Source organism: Salvelinus fontinalis, unplaced genomic scaffold (assembly GCF_029448725.1).
Source record: "Salvelinus fontinalis isolate EN_2023a unplaced genomic scaffold, ASM2944872v1 scaffold_0029, whole genome shotgun sequence".
Lineage (NCBI taxonomy): Eukaryota > Metazoa > Chordata > Actinopteri > Salmoniformes > Salmonidae > Salvelinus > Salvelinus fontinalis.
This window is the reverse complement of record NW_026600238.1, coordinates 208,827-228,782: the sequence shown is the minus strand read 5'-3', so window position 1 is coordinate 228,782 and position 19,956 is coordinate 208,827.

The following is a 19,956-nucleotide window of genomic DNA, read 5'->3' as shown; positions in this document are numbered from 1 at the left end:
TAATACCCTACTGTAGACCAGGGCCCTATTCCCTATATAATACTCTACTGTAGACCAGGGCCCTATTCCCTATATAATACTCTACTTTAGACCAGGGCCCTGTACCCTATATAATACTCTACTTTAGACAAGGGCCCTATTCCCTATACAATACTCTACTTTAGACCAGGGCCCTATTCCCTATATAATACTCTACTTTAGACCAGGGACCTATTCCCTATATAATACTCTACTTTAGACAAGGGCCCTATTACCTATATAATACTCTACAGTAGACCAGGGCCCTATTCCCTTTATTTAATACCCTTCTTTAGACCAGGGGCCTATTCCCTATATAATACTCTACTGTAGACCAGGGCCCTATTCCCTATGTAATTCTCTACTGTAGACCAGGGCCGTATTCCGTATATAATACTCTACTTTAGACCAGGGCCCTATTCCCTATATAATACTCTACTTTAGACCAGGGCCCTATTCCCTATATAATACTGTACTTTAGACAAGGGCCCTATTCCCTATACAATACTCTACTTTAGACCAGGGCCCTATTCCCTATATAATACTCTACTTTAGACCAGGGCCCTATTCCCTATATAATACTCTACTTTAGAACAGGAGCCTGTACCCTATATAATACTCTACTTTAGACCAGGGCCCTATTCCCTATATAATACTCTACTTTAGACAAGGGCCCTATTCCCTATATAATACTCTACTTTAGATCAGGGCCATATTCCCTATATAATAATCTGCATTAGACCAGGGCCCTATTCCCTATATAATACTCTACTGTATACCAGGGCCCTATTCCCTATATACTACTCTACTTTAGACCAGGGCCCTATTCCCTATATAATACTCTACTTTAGACCAGTGCCCTATTCCCTATATAATACTCTACTTTAGACCAGGGCCCTATTCCCTATATAATGCTCTACTGTAGAACAGGGCCATATTCCCTATATAATACTCTACTTTAGACCAAGGCCCTATTTCCTATATAATACCCTACTTAAGACCAGGGCCCTATTCCCTATACAATACTCTACTGTAGACCAGGGCCCTATTCCCTATATACTACTCTACTTTAGACCAGGGCCCTATTCCCTTTATATAATACCCTACTTTAGACCAGGGCCCTATTCCCTATATAATACTCTACTGTAGACCAGGGCCCTATTCCCTATATACTACTCTACTTTAGACCAGGGCCCTATTCCCTATATAATACTCCACTTTAGACCAGGGCCCTATTCCCTATATACTACTCTACTTTAGACCAGTGCCATATTCCCTATATAATACTCTACTTAAGACCATGGCCCTATTCCCTATATAATACTCCACTTCAGACCGGGGCCCTATTCCCTATATAATACTCTACTTTAGACCAGGGCCCTATTCCCCATATAATACTCTACTTTAGACCAGGGCCCTATTCCCTATATAATCCTCTACTTTAGACCAGGGCCCTATTCCCTATATACTCCTCTACTTGAGACCAGGGCCCTATTCCCTATATAATACTCTACTGTAGACCTGGGCCCTATTCCCTATATACTACTCTACTTTAGACCAGGGCCCTATTCCCTTTATATAATACCCTACTTTAGACCAGGGCCCTATTCCCTATATAATACTCTACTGTAGACCAGGGCCCTATTCCCTATATACTACTCTACTTTAGACCAGGGCCCTATTCCCTATATACTACTCTACTTTAGACCAGTGCCCTATTCCCTATATAATACTCTACATTTGACCAGGGCCCTATTCCATATATAATACTCTACTGTAGACCAGGGCCCTATTCCCTATATAATACTCTACTTTAGACCAGGGCCCTATTCCCTTTATATAATACAATTCTTTAGACCAGGGCCCTATTCCCTATATAATACTCTACTGTAGACCAGGGCCCTATTCCCTATATAATACTCTACTTTAGATCAGGGCCATATTCCCTATATAATACTCTACTGTAGACCAGGGCTCTATTCCCTATATAATACAGACCAGGGCCCAATTCCCTATATAATACTCTACTTTAGACCAGGGCCATATTCCCTATATAATACTCTACTGTAGACCAGGGCCCTATTCCCTATATAATACTCTACTGTAGACCAGGGCCCTATTCCCTATATAATACTCTACTGTAGACCAGGGCCCTATTCCCTATATAATACTCTACTGTAGACCAGGGCCCTATTCCCTATATAATACTCTACTTTAGACCAGGGCCATATTCCCTATATAATACTCTACTGTAGACCAGGGCCCTATTCCCCATATAATACTCTACCTTAGACCAGTGCCCTATTTCCTATATAATACTCTACTTAAGACCATGGCCCTGTTCCCTATATAATACTCTACTTCAGAATGGGGCCCTATTCCCTATATAATACTCTACTTTAGACCAGGGCCCTATTCCATATATAATACTCTACTTTAGACCAGTGCCCTATTCCCTATATAATACTCTACTTAAGACCATGGCCCTATTCCCTATATAATACTCTATTTCAGACAGGGGCCCGATTCCCTATATAATTATCTACTTTAGACCAGGGCCCTATTCCCTATATAATTATCTACTTTAGACCAGGGCCCTATTCCCTATATAATCCTCTACTTTAGACCAGGGCCCTATTCCCTATATACTCCTCTACTTAAGACCAGGGCCCTATTCCCTATATAATACTCTACTGTAGACCAGGGCCCTATTCCCTATATACTACTCTACTTTAGACCAGGGCCCTTTCCCTTTATATAATACCCTACTTTAGACCAGGGCCCTATTCCCTATATAATACTCTACTGTAGACCAGGGCACTATTCCCTATCTAATACTCTACATTTGACCAGGGCCCTATTCCCTATATAATACTCTACTGTAGACCAGGGCCCTATTCCCTATATAATACTCTACTGTAGACCAGGGCCCTATTACCTATATAATACTCTACTGTAGACCAGGGCCCTATTCCCTATATAATACTCTACTGTAGACCAGGGCCCTATTTCCTATATAATACTCTACTTTACACCAGGGCCCGTCTTCCCTATATACTACTCTACTGTAGACCAGGGCCGTATTCCCTATATAATACTCTACTTTAGACCAGGGACCTATTCCCTATATAATACTCTACTTTAGACCAGGGCCCTATTCCCTTTATATAATACCCTTCTTTAGACCAGGGCCCTATTCCCTATATAATACTCTACTGTAGACCAGGGCCATATTCTCTATATAATACTCTACTGTAGACCAGGGCCCTATTCCCTATATAAGACTCTACTTTAGATCAGGGCACTGTACCCTGTATAATACTCTACTTTAGACAAGGGCCCTATTCCCAATATAATACTCTACTTTAGATCAGGGCCATATTCCCTATATAATACTCTACTTTAGACCAGGGCCATATTCCCTATATAATACTCTACTGTAGACCAGGGCCCTATTCCCTATATAATACTCTACTGTAGACCAGGGCCCTATTCCCTATATAATACTCTACTTTAGATCAGGGCCATATTCCCTATATAATACTCTACTGTAGACCAGGGCTCTATTCCCTATATAATACAGACCAGGGCCCAATTCCCTATATAATACTCTACTTTAGACCAGGGCCATATTCCCTATATAATACTCTACTGTAGACCAGGGCCCTATTCCCTATATAATACTCTACTGTAGACCAGGGCCCTACTCCCTATATAATACTCTACTGTAGACCAGGGCCCTATTCCCTATATAATACTCTACTGTAGACCAGGGCCCTATTCCCTATATAATACTCTACTTTAGACCATGGCCATATTCCCTATATAATACTCTACTGTAGACCAGGGCCCTATTCCCCATATAATACTCCACTTTAGACCAGTGCCCTATTCCCTATATAATACTCTACTTAAGACCAGGGCCCTATTCCCTATATAATACTCTACTGTAGACCAGGGCCCTATTCCCTATATAAAACTCTACTTTAGATCAGGGCCATATTCCCTATATAATACTCTACTGTAGACCAGGGCTCTATTCCCTATATAATACAGACCAGGGCCATATTCCCTATATAATACTCTACTGTAGACCAGGGCCCTATTCCCTATATAATACTCTACTGTAGACCAGGGCCCTACTCCCTATATAATACTCTACTGTAGACCAGGGCCCTGTTCCCTATATAATACTCTACTGTAGACCAGGGCCCTATTCCCTATATAATACTCTACTTTAGACCATGGCCATATTCCCTATATAATACTCTACTGTAGACCAGGGCCCTATTCCCCATATAATACTCTACTTTAGACCAGTGCCCTATTCCCTATATAATACTCTACTTAAGACCATGGCCCTATTCCCTATATAATACTCTACTTCAGAATGGGGCCCTATTCCCTATATAATACTCTACTTTAGACCAGGGCCCTATTCCATATATAATACTCTACTTTAGACCAGTGCCCTATTCCTTATATAATACTCTACTTAAGACCGTGGCCCTATTCCCTATATAATACTCTACTTCAGACCGGGGCCCTATTCCCTATATAATATCTACTTTAGACCAGGGCCCTATTCCCTATATAATTATCTACTTTAGACCAGGGCCTATTCCTTTAGACCAGGGCCCTATTCCCTATATAATTATCTACTTTAGACCAGGGCCCTATTCCCTATATAATCCTCTACTTTAGACCAGGGCCCTATTCCCTATTTACTCCTCTACTTAAGACCAGGGCACAATTCCCTATATAATACTCTACTGTAGACCAGGGCCCTATTCCCTATATACTACTCTACTTTAGACCAGGGCCCTTTCCCTTTATATAATACCCTACTTTAGACCAGGGCCCTATTCCCTATATAATACTCTACTGTAGACCAGGGCCCTATTCCCTATATAATACTCTACTGTAGACCAGGGCCCTATTCTCTATATAATACTCTACTGTAGACCAGGGCCCTATTCCCTATATAATACTCTACTGTAGACCAGGGCCGTATTCCCTATATAATACTCTACTGTATACCAAGGCCCTATTCCCTATATAATACTCTACTTTAGACCAGGGCCCTATTCCCTATATAATACTCTACTTCAGACCGGGGCCCTATTCCCTATATAATACCCTACTTAAGACCAGGGCCCTATTCCCTATATAATACTCTACTTTAGACCAGTGCCCTATTCCCTATATAGTACTCTACCTAAGACCATGGCCCTATTCCCTATATAATACTCTACTTCAGACCGGGGCCCTATTCCTTATATAATACTCTTCTTTAGACCAGGGCCCTATTCCCTATATAATACTCTACTGTAGACAAGGGCCCTATTCCCTATATAATACTCTACTTTAGATCAGGGCCCTATTCCCTATATAATACTCTACTGTAGACCAGGGCCCTATTCCCTATATAATACTCTACTGTAGACCAGGGCCCGATTCCCTATATAATACTCTACTGTAGACCAGGGCCACATTCCCTATATAATACTCTACTGTAGACCAGGGCCCTATTCCCTATATAATACTCTACTGTAGACCAGGGCCCTATTCCCTATATAATACTCTACTTTAGACCAGGGCCCTATTCCCTATATAATACTCTACTTAAGACCGTGGCCCTATTCCATATATAATCCTCTACTTTAGACCAGGGCCCTATTCCCTATATACTCCTCTACTTTAGACCAGGGCCCTATTCCCTATATAATACTCTACTTTACACCAGGGCCATGTACCCTATATAATACTCTACTGTAGACCAGGGCCCTATTCCCTATATACTACTCTACTTTAGACCAGGGCCCTATTCCCTATATACTACTCTACTTTAGACCAGGGCCCTATTCCCTATATAATACTCTACTTTAGACCAGGGCCCTTGTCCCTTTATATAATACCCTTCTTTAGACCAGGGCCCTATTCCCTATATAATACTCTACTGTAGACCAGGGCCCTATTCCCTATATAATACTATACTGTAGACCAGGGCCCTATTCTCTATATAATACTCTACTTTAGACCAGTGCCAAATTCCCTATATAATATACTACTGTAGACCAGGGCCCTATTCCCTATATAATACTCTACTGTAGACCAGGGCCCTATTCCCTATATAATACTCTACTGTAGACCAGGGCCGTATTTCCTATATAATACTCTACTTTAGACCAGGGCCCTATTCCCTATATAATACTCTACTTTAGACCAGGGCCCTGTACCCTGTATAATACTCTACTTTAGACAAGGGCCCTATTCCCAATATAATACTCTACTTTAGATCAGGGCCATATTCCCTATATAATACTCTACTTTAGACCAGGGCCATATTCCCTATATAATACTCTACTTTAGACCAGGGCCATATTCCCTATATAATACTCTACTGTAGACCAGGGCTCTATTCCCTATATAATACAGACCAGGGCCCAATTCCCTATATAATACTCTACTTTAGACCAGGGCCATATTCCCTATATAATACTCTACTGTAGACCAGGGCCCTATTCCCTATATAATACTCTACTGTAGACCAGGGCCCTACTCCCTATATAATACTCTACTGTAGACCAGGGCCCTATTCCCTATATAATACTCTACTGTAGACCAGGGCCCTATTCCCTATATAATACTCTACTTTAGACCATGGCCATATTCCCTATATAATACTCTACTGTAGACCAGGGCCCTATTCCCCATATAATACTCTACTTTAGACCAGTGCCCTATTCCCTATATAATACTCTACTTAAGACCAGGGCCCTATTCCCTATATAATACTCTACTGTAGACCAGGGCCCTATTCCCTATATAATACTCTACTTTAGATCAGGGCCATATTCCCTATATAATACTCTACTGTAGACCAGGGCTCTGTTCCCTATATAATACAGACCGGGGCCCTATTCCCTATATAATTATCTACTTTAGACCAGGGCCCTATTCCCTATATAATTATCTACTTTAGACCAGGGCACAATTCCCTATATAATACTCTACTGTAGACCAGGGCCCTATTCCCTATATACTGCTCTACTTTAGACCAGGGCCCTTTCCCTTTATATAATACCCTACTTTAGACCAGGGCCCTATTCCCTATATAATACTCTACTGTAGACCAGGGCCCTATTCCCTATATAATACTCTACTGTAGACCAGGGCCCTATTCTCTATATAATACTCTACTTTAGACAAGGGCCGAATTCCCTATATAATACTCTACTGTAGACCAGGGCCCTATTCCCTATATAATACTCTACTGTAGACCAGGGCCGTATTCCCTATATAATACTCTACTTTAGACCAGGGCCCTATTCCCTATATAATACTCTACTTCAGACCGGGGCTCTATTCCCTATATAATACCCTACTTAAGACCAGGGCCCTATTCCCTATATAATACTCTACTTTAGACCAGTGCCCTATTCCCTATATAGTACTCTACCTAAGACCATGGCCCTATTCCCTATATAATACTCTACTTCAGACTGGGGCCCTATTCCCTATATAATACTCTTCTTTAGACCAGGGCCCTATTCCCTATATAATACTCTACTGTAGACAAGGGCCCTATTCCCTATATAATACTCTACTTTAGATCAGGGCCCTATTCCCTATATAATACTCTACTCTAGACCAGGGCCCTATTCCCTATATAATACTCTACTGTAGACCAGGGCCCTATTCCCTATATACTACTCTACTTTAGACCAGGGCCCTATTCCCTATATAATACTCTACTGTAGACCAGGGCCCTATTCCCTATATAATACTCTACTGTAGACCAGGGCCACATTCCCTATATAATACTCTACTGTAGACCAGGGCCCTATTCCCTATATAATACTCTACTGTAGACCAGGGCCCTATTCCCTATATAATACTCTACTTTAGACCAGGGCCCTATTCCCTATATAATACTCTACTTAAGACCGTGGCCCTATTCCATATATAATCCTCTACTTTAGACCAGGGCCCTATTCCCTATATACTCCTCTACTTTAGACCAGGGCCCTATTCCCTATATAATACTCTACTGTAGACCAGGGCCCTATTCCCTATATACTACTCTACTTTAGACCAGGGCCCTATTCCCTATATAATAATCTACTGTAGACCAGGGCCCTATTCCCTATATAATACTATACTGTAGACCAGGGCCCTATTCCCTATATAATACTCTACTGTAGACCAGGGCCCTATTCCATATATAATACTCTACTTTAGACCAGTGCCCTATTCCTTATATAATACTCTACTTAAGACCGTGGCCCTATTCCCTATATAATACTCTACTTCAGACCGGGGCCCTATTCCCTATATAATTATCTACTTTAGACCAGGGCCCTATTCCCTATATAATTATCTACTTTAGACCAGGGCCCTATTCCCTATATAATCCTCTACTTTAGACCAGGGCCCTATTCCCTATTTACTCCTCTACTTAAGACCAGGGCACAATTCCCTATATAATACTCTACTGTAGACCAGGGCCCTATTCCCTATATACTACTCTACTTTAGACCAGGGCCCTTTCCCTTTATATAATACCCTACTTTAGACCAGGGCCCTATTCCCTATATAATACTCTACTGTAGACCAGGGCCCTATTCCCTATATAATACTCTACTGTAGACCAGGGCCCTATTCTCTATATAATACTCTACTGTAGACCAGGGCCCTATTCCCTATATAATACTCTACTGTAGACCAGGGCCGTATTCCCTATATAATACTCTACTGTATACCAAGGCCCTATTCCCTATATAATACTCTACTTTAGACCAGGGCCCTATTCCCTATATAATACTCTACTTCAGACCGGGGCCCTATTCCCTATATAATACCCTACTTAAGACCAGGGCCCTATTCCCTATATAATACTCTACTTTAGACCAGTGCCCTATTCCCTATATAGTACTCTACCTAAGACCATGGCCCTATTCCCTATATAATACTCTACTTCAGACCGGGGCCCTATTCCTTATATAATACTCTTCTTTAGACCAGGGCCCTATTCCCTATATAATACTCTACTGTAGACAAGGGCCCTATTCCCTATATAATACTCTACTTTAGATCAGGGCCCTATTCCCTACATAATACTCTACTGTAGACCAGGGCCCTATTCCCTATATAATACTCTACTGTAGACCAGGGCCCGATTCCCTATATAATACTCTACTGTAGACCAGGGCCACATTCCCTATATAATACTCTACTGTAGACCAGGGCCCTATTCCCTATATAATACTCTACTGTAGACCAGGGCCCTATTCCCTATATAATACTCTACTTTAGACCAGGGCCCTATTCCCTATATAATACTCTACTTAAGACCGTGGCCCTATTCCATATATAATCCTCTACTTTAGACCAGGGCCCTATTCCCTATATACTCCTCTACTTTAGACCAGGGCCCTATTCCCTATATAATACTCTACTTTACACCAGGGCCATGTACCCTATATAATACTCTACTGTAGACCAGGGCCCTATTCCCTATATACTACTCTACTTTAGACAAGGGCCCTATTCCCTATATACTACTCTACTTTAGACCAGGGCCCTATTCCCTATATAATACTCTACTTTAGACCAGGGCCCTTGTCCCTTTATATAATACCCTTCTTTAGACCAGGGCCCTATTCCCTATATAATACTCTACTGTAGACCAGGGCCCTATTCCCTATATAATACTATACTGTAGACCAGGGCCCTATTCTCTATATAATACTCTACTTTAGACCAGTGCCAAATTCCCTATATAATATACTACTGTAGACCAGGGCCCTATTCCCTATATAATACTCTACTGTAGACCAGGGCCCTATTCCCTATATAATACTCTACTGTAGACCAGGGCCGTATTTCCTATATAATACTCTACTTTAGACCAGGGCCCTATTCCCTATATAATACTCTACTTTAGACCAGGGCCCTGTACCCTGTATAATACTCTACTTTAGACAAGGGCCCTATTCCCAATATAATACTCTACTTTAGATCAGGGCCATATTCCCTATATAATACTCTACTTTAGACCAGGGCCATATTCCCTATATAATACTCTACTTTAGACCAGGGCCATATTCCCTATATAATACTCTACTGTAGACCAGGGCTCTATTCCCTATATAATACAGACCAGGGCCCAATTCCCTATATAATACTCTACTTTAGACCAGGGCCATATTCCCTATATAATACTCTACTGTAGACCAGGGCCCTATTCCCTATATAATACTCTACTGTAGACCAGGGCCCTACTCCCTATATAATACTCTACTGTAGACCAGGGCCCTATTCCCTATATAATACTCTACTGTAGACCAGGGCCCTATTCCCTATATAATACTCTACTTTAGACCATGGCCATATTCCCTATATAATACTCTACTGTAGACCAGGGCCCTATTCCCCATATAATACTCTACTTTAGACCAGTGCCCTATTCCCTATATAATACTCTACTTAAGACCAGGGCCCTATTCCCTATATAATACTCTACTGTAGACCAGGGCCCTATTCCCTATATAATACTCTACTTTAGATCAGGGCCATATTCCCTATATAATACTCTACTGTAGACCAGGGCTCTGTTCCCTATATAATACAGACCGGGGCCCTATTCCCTATATAATTATCTACTTTAGACCAGGGCCCTATTCCCTATATAATTATCTACTTTAGACCAGGGCACAATTCCCTATATAATACTCTACTGTAGACCAGGGCCCTATTCCCTATATACTGCTCTACTTTAGACCAGGGCCCTTTCCCTTTATATAAGACCCTACTTTAGACCAGGGCCCTATTCCCTATATAATACTCTACTGTAGACCAGGGCCCTATTCCCTATATAATACTCTACTGTAGACCAGGGCCCTATTCTCTATATAATACTCTACTTTAGACAAGGGCCGAATTCCCTATATAATACTCTACTGTAGACCAGGGCCCTATTCCCTATATAATACTCTACTGTAGACCAGGGCCGTATTCCCTATATAATACTCTACTTTAGACCAGGGCCCTATTCCCTATATAATACTCTACTTCAGACCGGGGCTCTATTCCCTATATAATACCCTACTTAAGACCAGGGCCCTATTCCCTATATAATACTCTACTTTAGACCAGTGCCCTATTCCCTATATAGTACTCTACCTAAGACCATGGCCCTATTCCCTATATAATACTCTACTTCAGACTGGGGCCCTATTCCCTATATAATACTCTTCTTTAGACCAGGGCCCTATTCCCTATATAATACTCTACTGTAGACAAGGGCCCTATTCCCTATATAATACTCTACTTTAGATCAGGGCCCTATTCCCTATATAATACTCTACTCTAGACCAGGGCCCTATTCCCTATATAATACTCTACTGTAGACCAGGGCCCTATTCCCTATATACTACTCTACTTTAGACCAGGGCCCTATTCCCTATATAATACTCTACTGTAGACCAGGGCCCTATTCCCTATATAATACTCTACTGTAGACCAGGGCCACATTCCCTATATAATACTCTACTGTAGACCAGGGCCCTATTCCCTATATAATACTCTACTGTAGACCAGGGCCCTATTCCCTATATAATACTCTACTTTAGACCAGGGCCCTATTCCCTATATAATACTCTACTTAAGACCGTGGCCCTATTCCATATATAATCCTCTACTTTAGACCAGGGCCCTATTCCCTATATACTCCTCTACTTTAGACCAGGGCCCTATTCCCTATATAATACTCTACTGTAGACCAGGGCCCTATTCCCTATATACTACTCTACTTTAGACCAGGGCCCTATTCCCTATATAATAATCTACTGTAGACCAGGGCCCTATTCCCTATATAATACTATACTGTAGACCAGGGCCCTATTCCCTATATAATACTCTACTGTAGACCAGGGCCCTATTCCCTATATAATACTCTACTGTAGACCAGGGCCCTATTCCCTATACAATACTCTACTTTAGACCAGGGACCTATTCCCTATATAATACTCAACTTCAGATTGGGGCCCTTTTCCCTATATAATACTATACTGTAGACCAGGGCCCTATTCCCTATCTACTACTCTACTTTAGACCAGGGCCCTATTCCCTATATAATAATCTACTGTAGACCAGGGCCCTATTCCCTATATAATACTATACTGTAGACCAGGGCCCTATTCCCTATATAATACTCTACTGTAGACCAGGGCCCTATTCCCTATATAATACTCTACTGTAGACCAGGGCCCTATTCCCTATACAATACTCTACTTTAGACCAGGGACCTATTCCCTATATAATACTCAACTTCAGATTGGGGCCCTATTCCCTATATAATACTCTACTTTAGACCAGGGCCCTATTCCATATATAATACTCTACTTTAGACCAGTGCCCTATTCCCTATATAATACTCTACTTAAGACCATGGCCCTATTCCCTATATAATACTCTACTTCAGACCGGGGCCCTATTCCCTATATAATTATCTACTTTAGACCAGGGCCCTATTCCCTATATAATTATCTACTTTAGACCAGGGCCCTATTCCCTATATACTCCTCTACTTAAGACCAGGGCCCTATTCCCTATATAATACTCTACTGTAGACCAGGGCCCTATTCCCTATATAATACTCTACTGTAGACCAGGGCCGTATTCCCTATATAATACTCTACTTTAGACCAAGGCCCTATTCCCTATATAATACTCTACTTTAGACCAGGGCCCTATTCCCTATATAATACTCTACTTCAGACCGGGGCCCTATTCCCTATATAATACCCTACTTAAGACCAGGGCCCTATTCCCTATATAATACTCTACTTTAGACCAGTGCCCTATTCCCTATATAGTACTCTACCTAAGACCATGGCCCTATTCCCTATATAATACTCTACTTCAGACCGGGGCCCTATTCCCTATATAATACTCTTCTTTAGACCAGGGCCCTATTCCCTATATAATACTCTACTGTAGACAAGGGCCCTATTCCCTATATAATACTCTACTTTAGATCAGGGCCCTATTCCCTATATAATACTCTACTGTAGACCAGGGCCCTATTCCCTATATAATACACTACTGTAGACCAGGGCCCTATTCCCTATATACTACTCTACTTTAGACCAGGGCCCTATTCCCTATATAATACTCTACTGTAGACCAGGGCCCTATTTCCTATATAATACTCTACTTTAGACCAGGGCCCTATTCCCTATATAATACTCTACTTTAGACCAGGGCCCTATTCCCTATATAATACTCTACTTAAGACCATGGCCCTATTCCATATATAATCCTCTACTTTAGACTAGGGCCATATTCCCTATAATCAATCAATCAATCAATCAATTTTATTTTATATAGCCCTTCGTACATCAGATAATATCTCGAAGTGCTGTACAGAAACCCAGCCTAAAACCCCAAACAGCTAGAATGCAGGTGTAGAAGCACGGTGGCTAGGAAAAACTCCCTAGAAAGGCCAAAACCTAGGAAGAAACCTAGAGAGGAACCAGGCTATGAGGGGTGGCCAGTCCTCTTCTGGCTGTGCCGGGTGGAGATTATAACAGAACTTTGCCAAGATGTTCAAAAATGTTCGTAAGTGACAAGCATGGTCAAATAATAATCAGGAATAAATCTCAGTTGGCTTTTCATAGCCGATCATTAAGAGTTGAAAACAGCAGGTCTGGGACAGGTAGGGGTTCCATAACCGCAGGCAGAAGAGTTGAAACTGGAATAGCAGCAAGGCCAGGCGGACTGGGGGCAGCAAGGAGTCACCACGGCCGGTAGTCCCGACGTATGGTCCTAGGGCTCAGGTCCTCCGAGAGAAAGAGAGAAGGAGAAAATTAGAGAGAGCCAAGATTTTCAAAATGTTCATAAATGACAAGCATGGTCAAATAATAATCAGGAATAAATCTCAGTTGGCTTTTCATAGCCGATCATTAAGAGTTGAAAACAGCAGGTCTGGGACAGGTAGGGGTTCCATAACCGCAGGCAGAAGAGTTGAAACTGGAATAGCAGCAAGGCCAGGCGGACTGGGGGCAGCAAGGAGTCACCACGGCCGGTAGTCCCGACGTATGGTCCTAGGGCTCAGGTCCTCCGAGAGAACGAGAGAAGGAGAAAATTAGAGAGAGCCAAGATTTTCAAAATGTTCATAAATGACAAGCATGGTCAAATAATAATCAGGAATAAATCTCAGTTGGCTTTTCATAGCCGATCATTAAGAGTTGAAAACAGCAGGTCTGGGACAGGTAGGGGTTTCGTAACCGCAGGCAGAAACAGTTGAAACTGGAATAGCAGCAAGGCCGGGCGGACTGGGGACAGCAAGGTGTCAGCATGCCCGGTAGTCCTGACGTATGGTCCTAGGGCTCAGGTTCTCAGAGAGAAAGAGAGAACGAGAGAATTAGAGAGAGCATACTTAAATTCACACAGGACACTGGATAAGACAGGAGAAGTACTCCAGGTATAACCAACTGACCCCAGCCCCCCGACACATAAACTACTGCAGCATAAATACTGGAGGCTGAGACAGGAGCGGTCAGGAGACACTGTGGCCCCATCTGAAGAAACCCCCGGACAGGGCCAAACAGGAAGGATATAACCCCACCCACTCTGCCAAAGCACAGCCCCCACACCACTAGAGGGATATCCTCAACCACCAACTTACAATCCTGAGAGATGGCCGAGTATAGCCCACAAAAGTCTCCACCAAAGCAGAACCAAGGGGGGGCGCCAACCCAGACAGGAAGTTCACGTCAGTAACTCAACCCACTCAAGTGACGCACCCCTCCTAGGGACGGCATGAAAGAGCACCAGCAAGCCAGTGACTCAGCCCCAGTAACAGGGTTAGAGGCAGAGAATCCCAGTGGAGAGAGGGGAACCGGCCCTGGAGAGACAGCGAGGGTGGTTCGTTGCTCCAGAGCCTATATACTCCTCTACTTTAGACCAGGGACCTATTCCCTATATAATACTCTACTGTAGACCAGGGCCCTATTCCATATATACTACTCTACTTTAGACCAGGGCCATATTCCCTATATAATACTCTACTGTAGACCAGGGCCCTATTCCATATATACTACTCTACTTTAGACCAGGGCCCTATTCCCTATATAATAATCTACTGTAGACCAGGGCCCTATTCCCTATATAATACTCTACTGTAGACCAGGGCCGTATTCCTTATATAATACTCTACTTTAGACCAGGGCCCTATTCCCTATATAATACTCTACTTTAGACCAGGGCCCTATTCCCTATATAATACTGTACTTTAGACAATGGCCCTATTCCCTATCCTATCCCTGGTCTAAAGTAGAGTATTATATAGGGAATAGGGCCCCAGTCTAAAGTAGAGTATTATATAGGGAATATGGCCCTGGTCTAATATGGCCCTGGTCTAAAGTAGAGTATTATATAAGGAATACGGCCCTGGTCTACAGTATACTCTACTTGAGACCAGGGCCATATTCCCTATATAATACTCTACTTTAGACTGGGGCCCTATTCCCTATATAATACTCTACTTTAGACCAGGGCCCTATTCCCTATATAATACTCTACTTTAGACCAGTGCCCTATTCCCTATATAATACTCTACTGTAGACCAGGGCCCCATTCCCTTTATATAATACCCTTCTTTAGACCAGGGGCCTATTCCCTATATAATACTCTACTGTAGACCAGGGCCCTATTCCCTATATAATACTCTACTGTAGACCAGGGCCGTATTCCCTATATAATACTCTACTTTAGACCAGGGCCCTATTCCCTATATAACACTCTACTTTAGACCAGGGCCCTATTCCCTATATAATACTGTACTTTAGACAAGGGCCCTATTCCCTATACAATACTCTACTTTAGACCAGGGCCCTACTCCCTATATAATACTCTACTTTAGACCAGGGCCCTATTCCCTATATAATACTCTACTTTAGACCAGGGCCCTATTCCCTATATAATACTCTACTTCAGACTGGGGCCCTATTCCCTATATAATACTCTACTTTAGACCAGGGCCCTAATCCCTATATAATACTCTACTTTAGACCAGTGCCCTATTCCCTATATAATAGTCTACTTAAGACCATGGCCCTATTCCCTATATAATACTCTACTTTAGACCAGGGCCCTATTCCCTATTTAATACTCTACTTTAGACCAGGGCCCTATTCCCTATATAATCCTCTAATTTAGACCAGGGCCCTATTCCCTATATAATACTCTACATTTGACCAGGGCCCTATTCCATATATAATACTCTACTTTAGACCAGGGCCCTATTCCCTATATAATACCCTACTGTAGACCAGGGCCCTATTTCGTATATAATACTCTACTGTAGACCAGGGCCCTATTCCATATATAATACTCTACTTTAGATCAGGGCCATATTCCCTATATAATACTCTACTGTAGACCAGGGCTCTATTCCCTATATAATACAGACCAGGGCCCAATTCCCTATATAATACTCTACTTTAGACCAGGGCCATATTCCCTATATAATACTCTACTGTAGACCAGGATCCTATTCCCTATATAATACTCTACTGTAGACCAGGGCCCTGTACCCTATATAATACTCTACTTTAGACAAGGGCCCTATTCCCAATATAATACTCTACTTTAGATCAGGGCCATATTCCCTATATAATACTCTACTGTAGACCAGGGCTCTATTCCCTATATAATACAGACCAGGGCCCAATTCCCTATATAATACTCTACTTTAGACCAGGGCCATATTCCCTATATAATACTCTACTGTAGACCAGGATCCTATTCCCTATATAATACTCTACTGTAGACCAGGGCCCTATTCCCCATATTATACTCTACTGTAGACCAGGGCCCTATTCCCTATATAATACTCTACTGTAGACCAGGGCCCTATTCCCTATATACTACTCTACTTTAGACCAGGGCCCTATTCCCTATATAATACTCTACTTTAGAACAGGAGCCTGTACCCTATATAATACTCTACTTTAGACCAGGGCCCTATTCCCTATATAATACTCTACTTTAGACAAGGGCCCTATTCCCAATATAATACTCTACTTTAGATCAGGGCCATATTCCCTATATAATACTCTACTGTAGACCAGGGCTCTATTCCCTATATAATACAGACCAGGGCCCAATTCCCTATATAATACTCTACTTTAGACCAGGGCCATATTCCCTATATAATACTCTACTGTAGACCAGGATCCTATTCCCTATATAATACTCTACTGTAGACCAGGGCCCTATTCCCCATATTATACTCTACTGTAGACCAGGGCCCTATTCCCTATATAATACTCTACTGTAGACCAGGGCCCTATTCCCTATATACTACTCTACTTTAGACCAGGGCCCTATTCCCTATATAATACTCTACTTTAGAACAGGAGCCTGTACCCTATATAATACTCTACTTTAGACCAGGGCCCTATTCCCTATATAATACTCTACTTTAGACAAGGGCCCTATTCCCTATATAATACTCTACTTTAGACCAGGGCCCTATTCCCTATATAATACTCTACATTAGACCAGGGCCCTATTCCCTATATAATACTCTACTGTATACCAGGGCCATATTCCCTATATACTACTCTACTTTAGACCAGGGCCCTATTCCCTATATAATACTCTACTTTAGACCAGTGTCCTATTCCCTATATAATACTCTACTTTAGACCAGGGCCCTATTCCCTATATTATGCTCTACTGTAGACCAGGGCCCTATTCCCTATATAATACTCTACTTTAGACCAGGGCCCTATTCCCTATATAATACTCTCCTTTAGACAAGGGCCCTATTCCCTATATAATACTCTACTTTAGACCAGGGCCCTATTCCCTATATAATACTCTACTTTAGACCAGGGCCCTATTCCCTATATAATACTCTACTTTAGACCATGGCCCTATTCCCTATATAATACTCTACTTCAGACTGGGGCCCTATTCCCTACATAATACTCTACCTTAGACCAGTGCCCTATTCCCTATATAATACTCTACTGTAGACCAGGGCCCTATTCCCTTTATATAATACCCTTCTTTAGACAAGGGGCCTATTCCCTATATAATACTCTACTGTAGACCAGGGCCCTATTCCCTATATAATACTCTACTGTAGACCAGGGCCCTATTCCCTATATACTACTCTACTTTAGACCAGGGCCCTATTCCCTATATAATACTCTACTGTAGACCAGGGCCATATTTCGTATATAATACTCTACTGTAGACCAGGGCCCTATTCCCTATATAATACTCTACTGTAGACCAGGGCCCTATTCCCTATATAATACCCTACTGTAGACCAGGGCCCTATTCCCTATATAATACCCTACTTTAGACCAGGGCCCTATTCCCTATATAATGCTCTACTTTAGACCAGGGCCCTGTACCCTATATAATACTCTACTTTAGACAAGGGCCCTATTCCCACATATAATACTCTACTTTAGATCAGGGCCATATTCCCTATATAATACTCTACTGTAGACCAGGATCCTATTCCCTATATAATACTCTACTGTAGACCAGGGCCCTATTCCCCATATTATACTCTACTGTAGACCAGGGCCCTATTCCCTATATAATACTCTACTGTAGACCAGGGCCCTATTCCCTATATACTACTCTACTTTAGACCAGGGCCCTATTCCCTATATAATACTCTACTTTAGAACAGGAGCCTGTACCCTATATAATACTCTACTTTAGACCAGGGCCCTATTCCCTATATAATACTCTACTTTAGACAAGGGCCCTATTCCCTATATAATACTCTACTTTAGACCAGGGCCCTATTCCCTATATAATACTCTACATTAGACCAGGGCCCTATTCCCTATATAATACTCTACTATATACCAGGGCCATATTCCCTATATAATACTCTACTTTAGACCAGGGCCCTATTCCCTATATAATACTCTACTTTAGACCAGTGTCCTATTCCCTATATAATACTCTACTTTAGACCAGGGCCCTATTCCCTATATTATGCTCTACTGTAGACCAGGGCCCTATTCCCTATATAATACTCTACTTTAGACAAGGGCCATATTCCCTATATAATACTCTACTTTAGATCAGGGCCATATTCCCTATATAATACTCTACTGTAGACCAGGGCTCTATTCCCTATATAATACAGACCAGGGCCCAATTCCCTATATAATACTCTACTTTAGACCAGGGCCATATTCCCTATATAATATTCTACTGTAGACCAGGATCCTATTCCCTATATAATACTCTACTGTAGACCAGGGACCTATTCCCCATATTATACTCTACTGTAGACCAGGGCCCTATTCCCTATATAAGACTCTACTGTAGACCAGGGCCCTATTCCCTATATACTACTCTACTTTAGACCAGGGCCCTATTCCCTATATAATACTCTACTTTAGAACAGGAGCCTGTACCCTATATAATACTCTACTTTAGACCAGGGCCCTATTCCCTATATAATACTCTACTTTAGACAAGGGCCCTATTCCCTATATAATACTCTACTTTAGACCAGGGCCCTATTCCCTATATAATACTCTACATTAGACCAGGGCCCTATTCCCTATATAATACTCTACTGTATACCAGGGCCATATTCCCTATATACTACTCTACTTTAGACCAGGGCCCTATTCCCTATATAATACTCTACTTTAGACCAGTGTCCTATTCCCTATATAATACTCTACTTTAGACCAGGGCCCTATTCCCTATATTATGCTCTACTGTAGACCAGGGCCCTATTCCCTATATAATACTCTACTTTAGACCAGGGCCCTATTCCCTATATAATACTCTCCTTTAGACAAGGGCCCTATTCCCTATATAATACTCTACTTTAGACCAGGGCCCTATTCCCTATATAATACTCTACTTTAGACC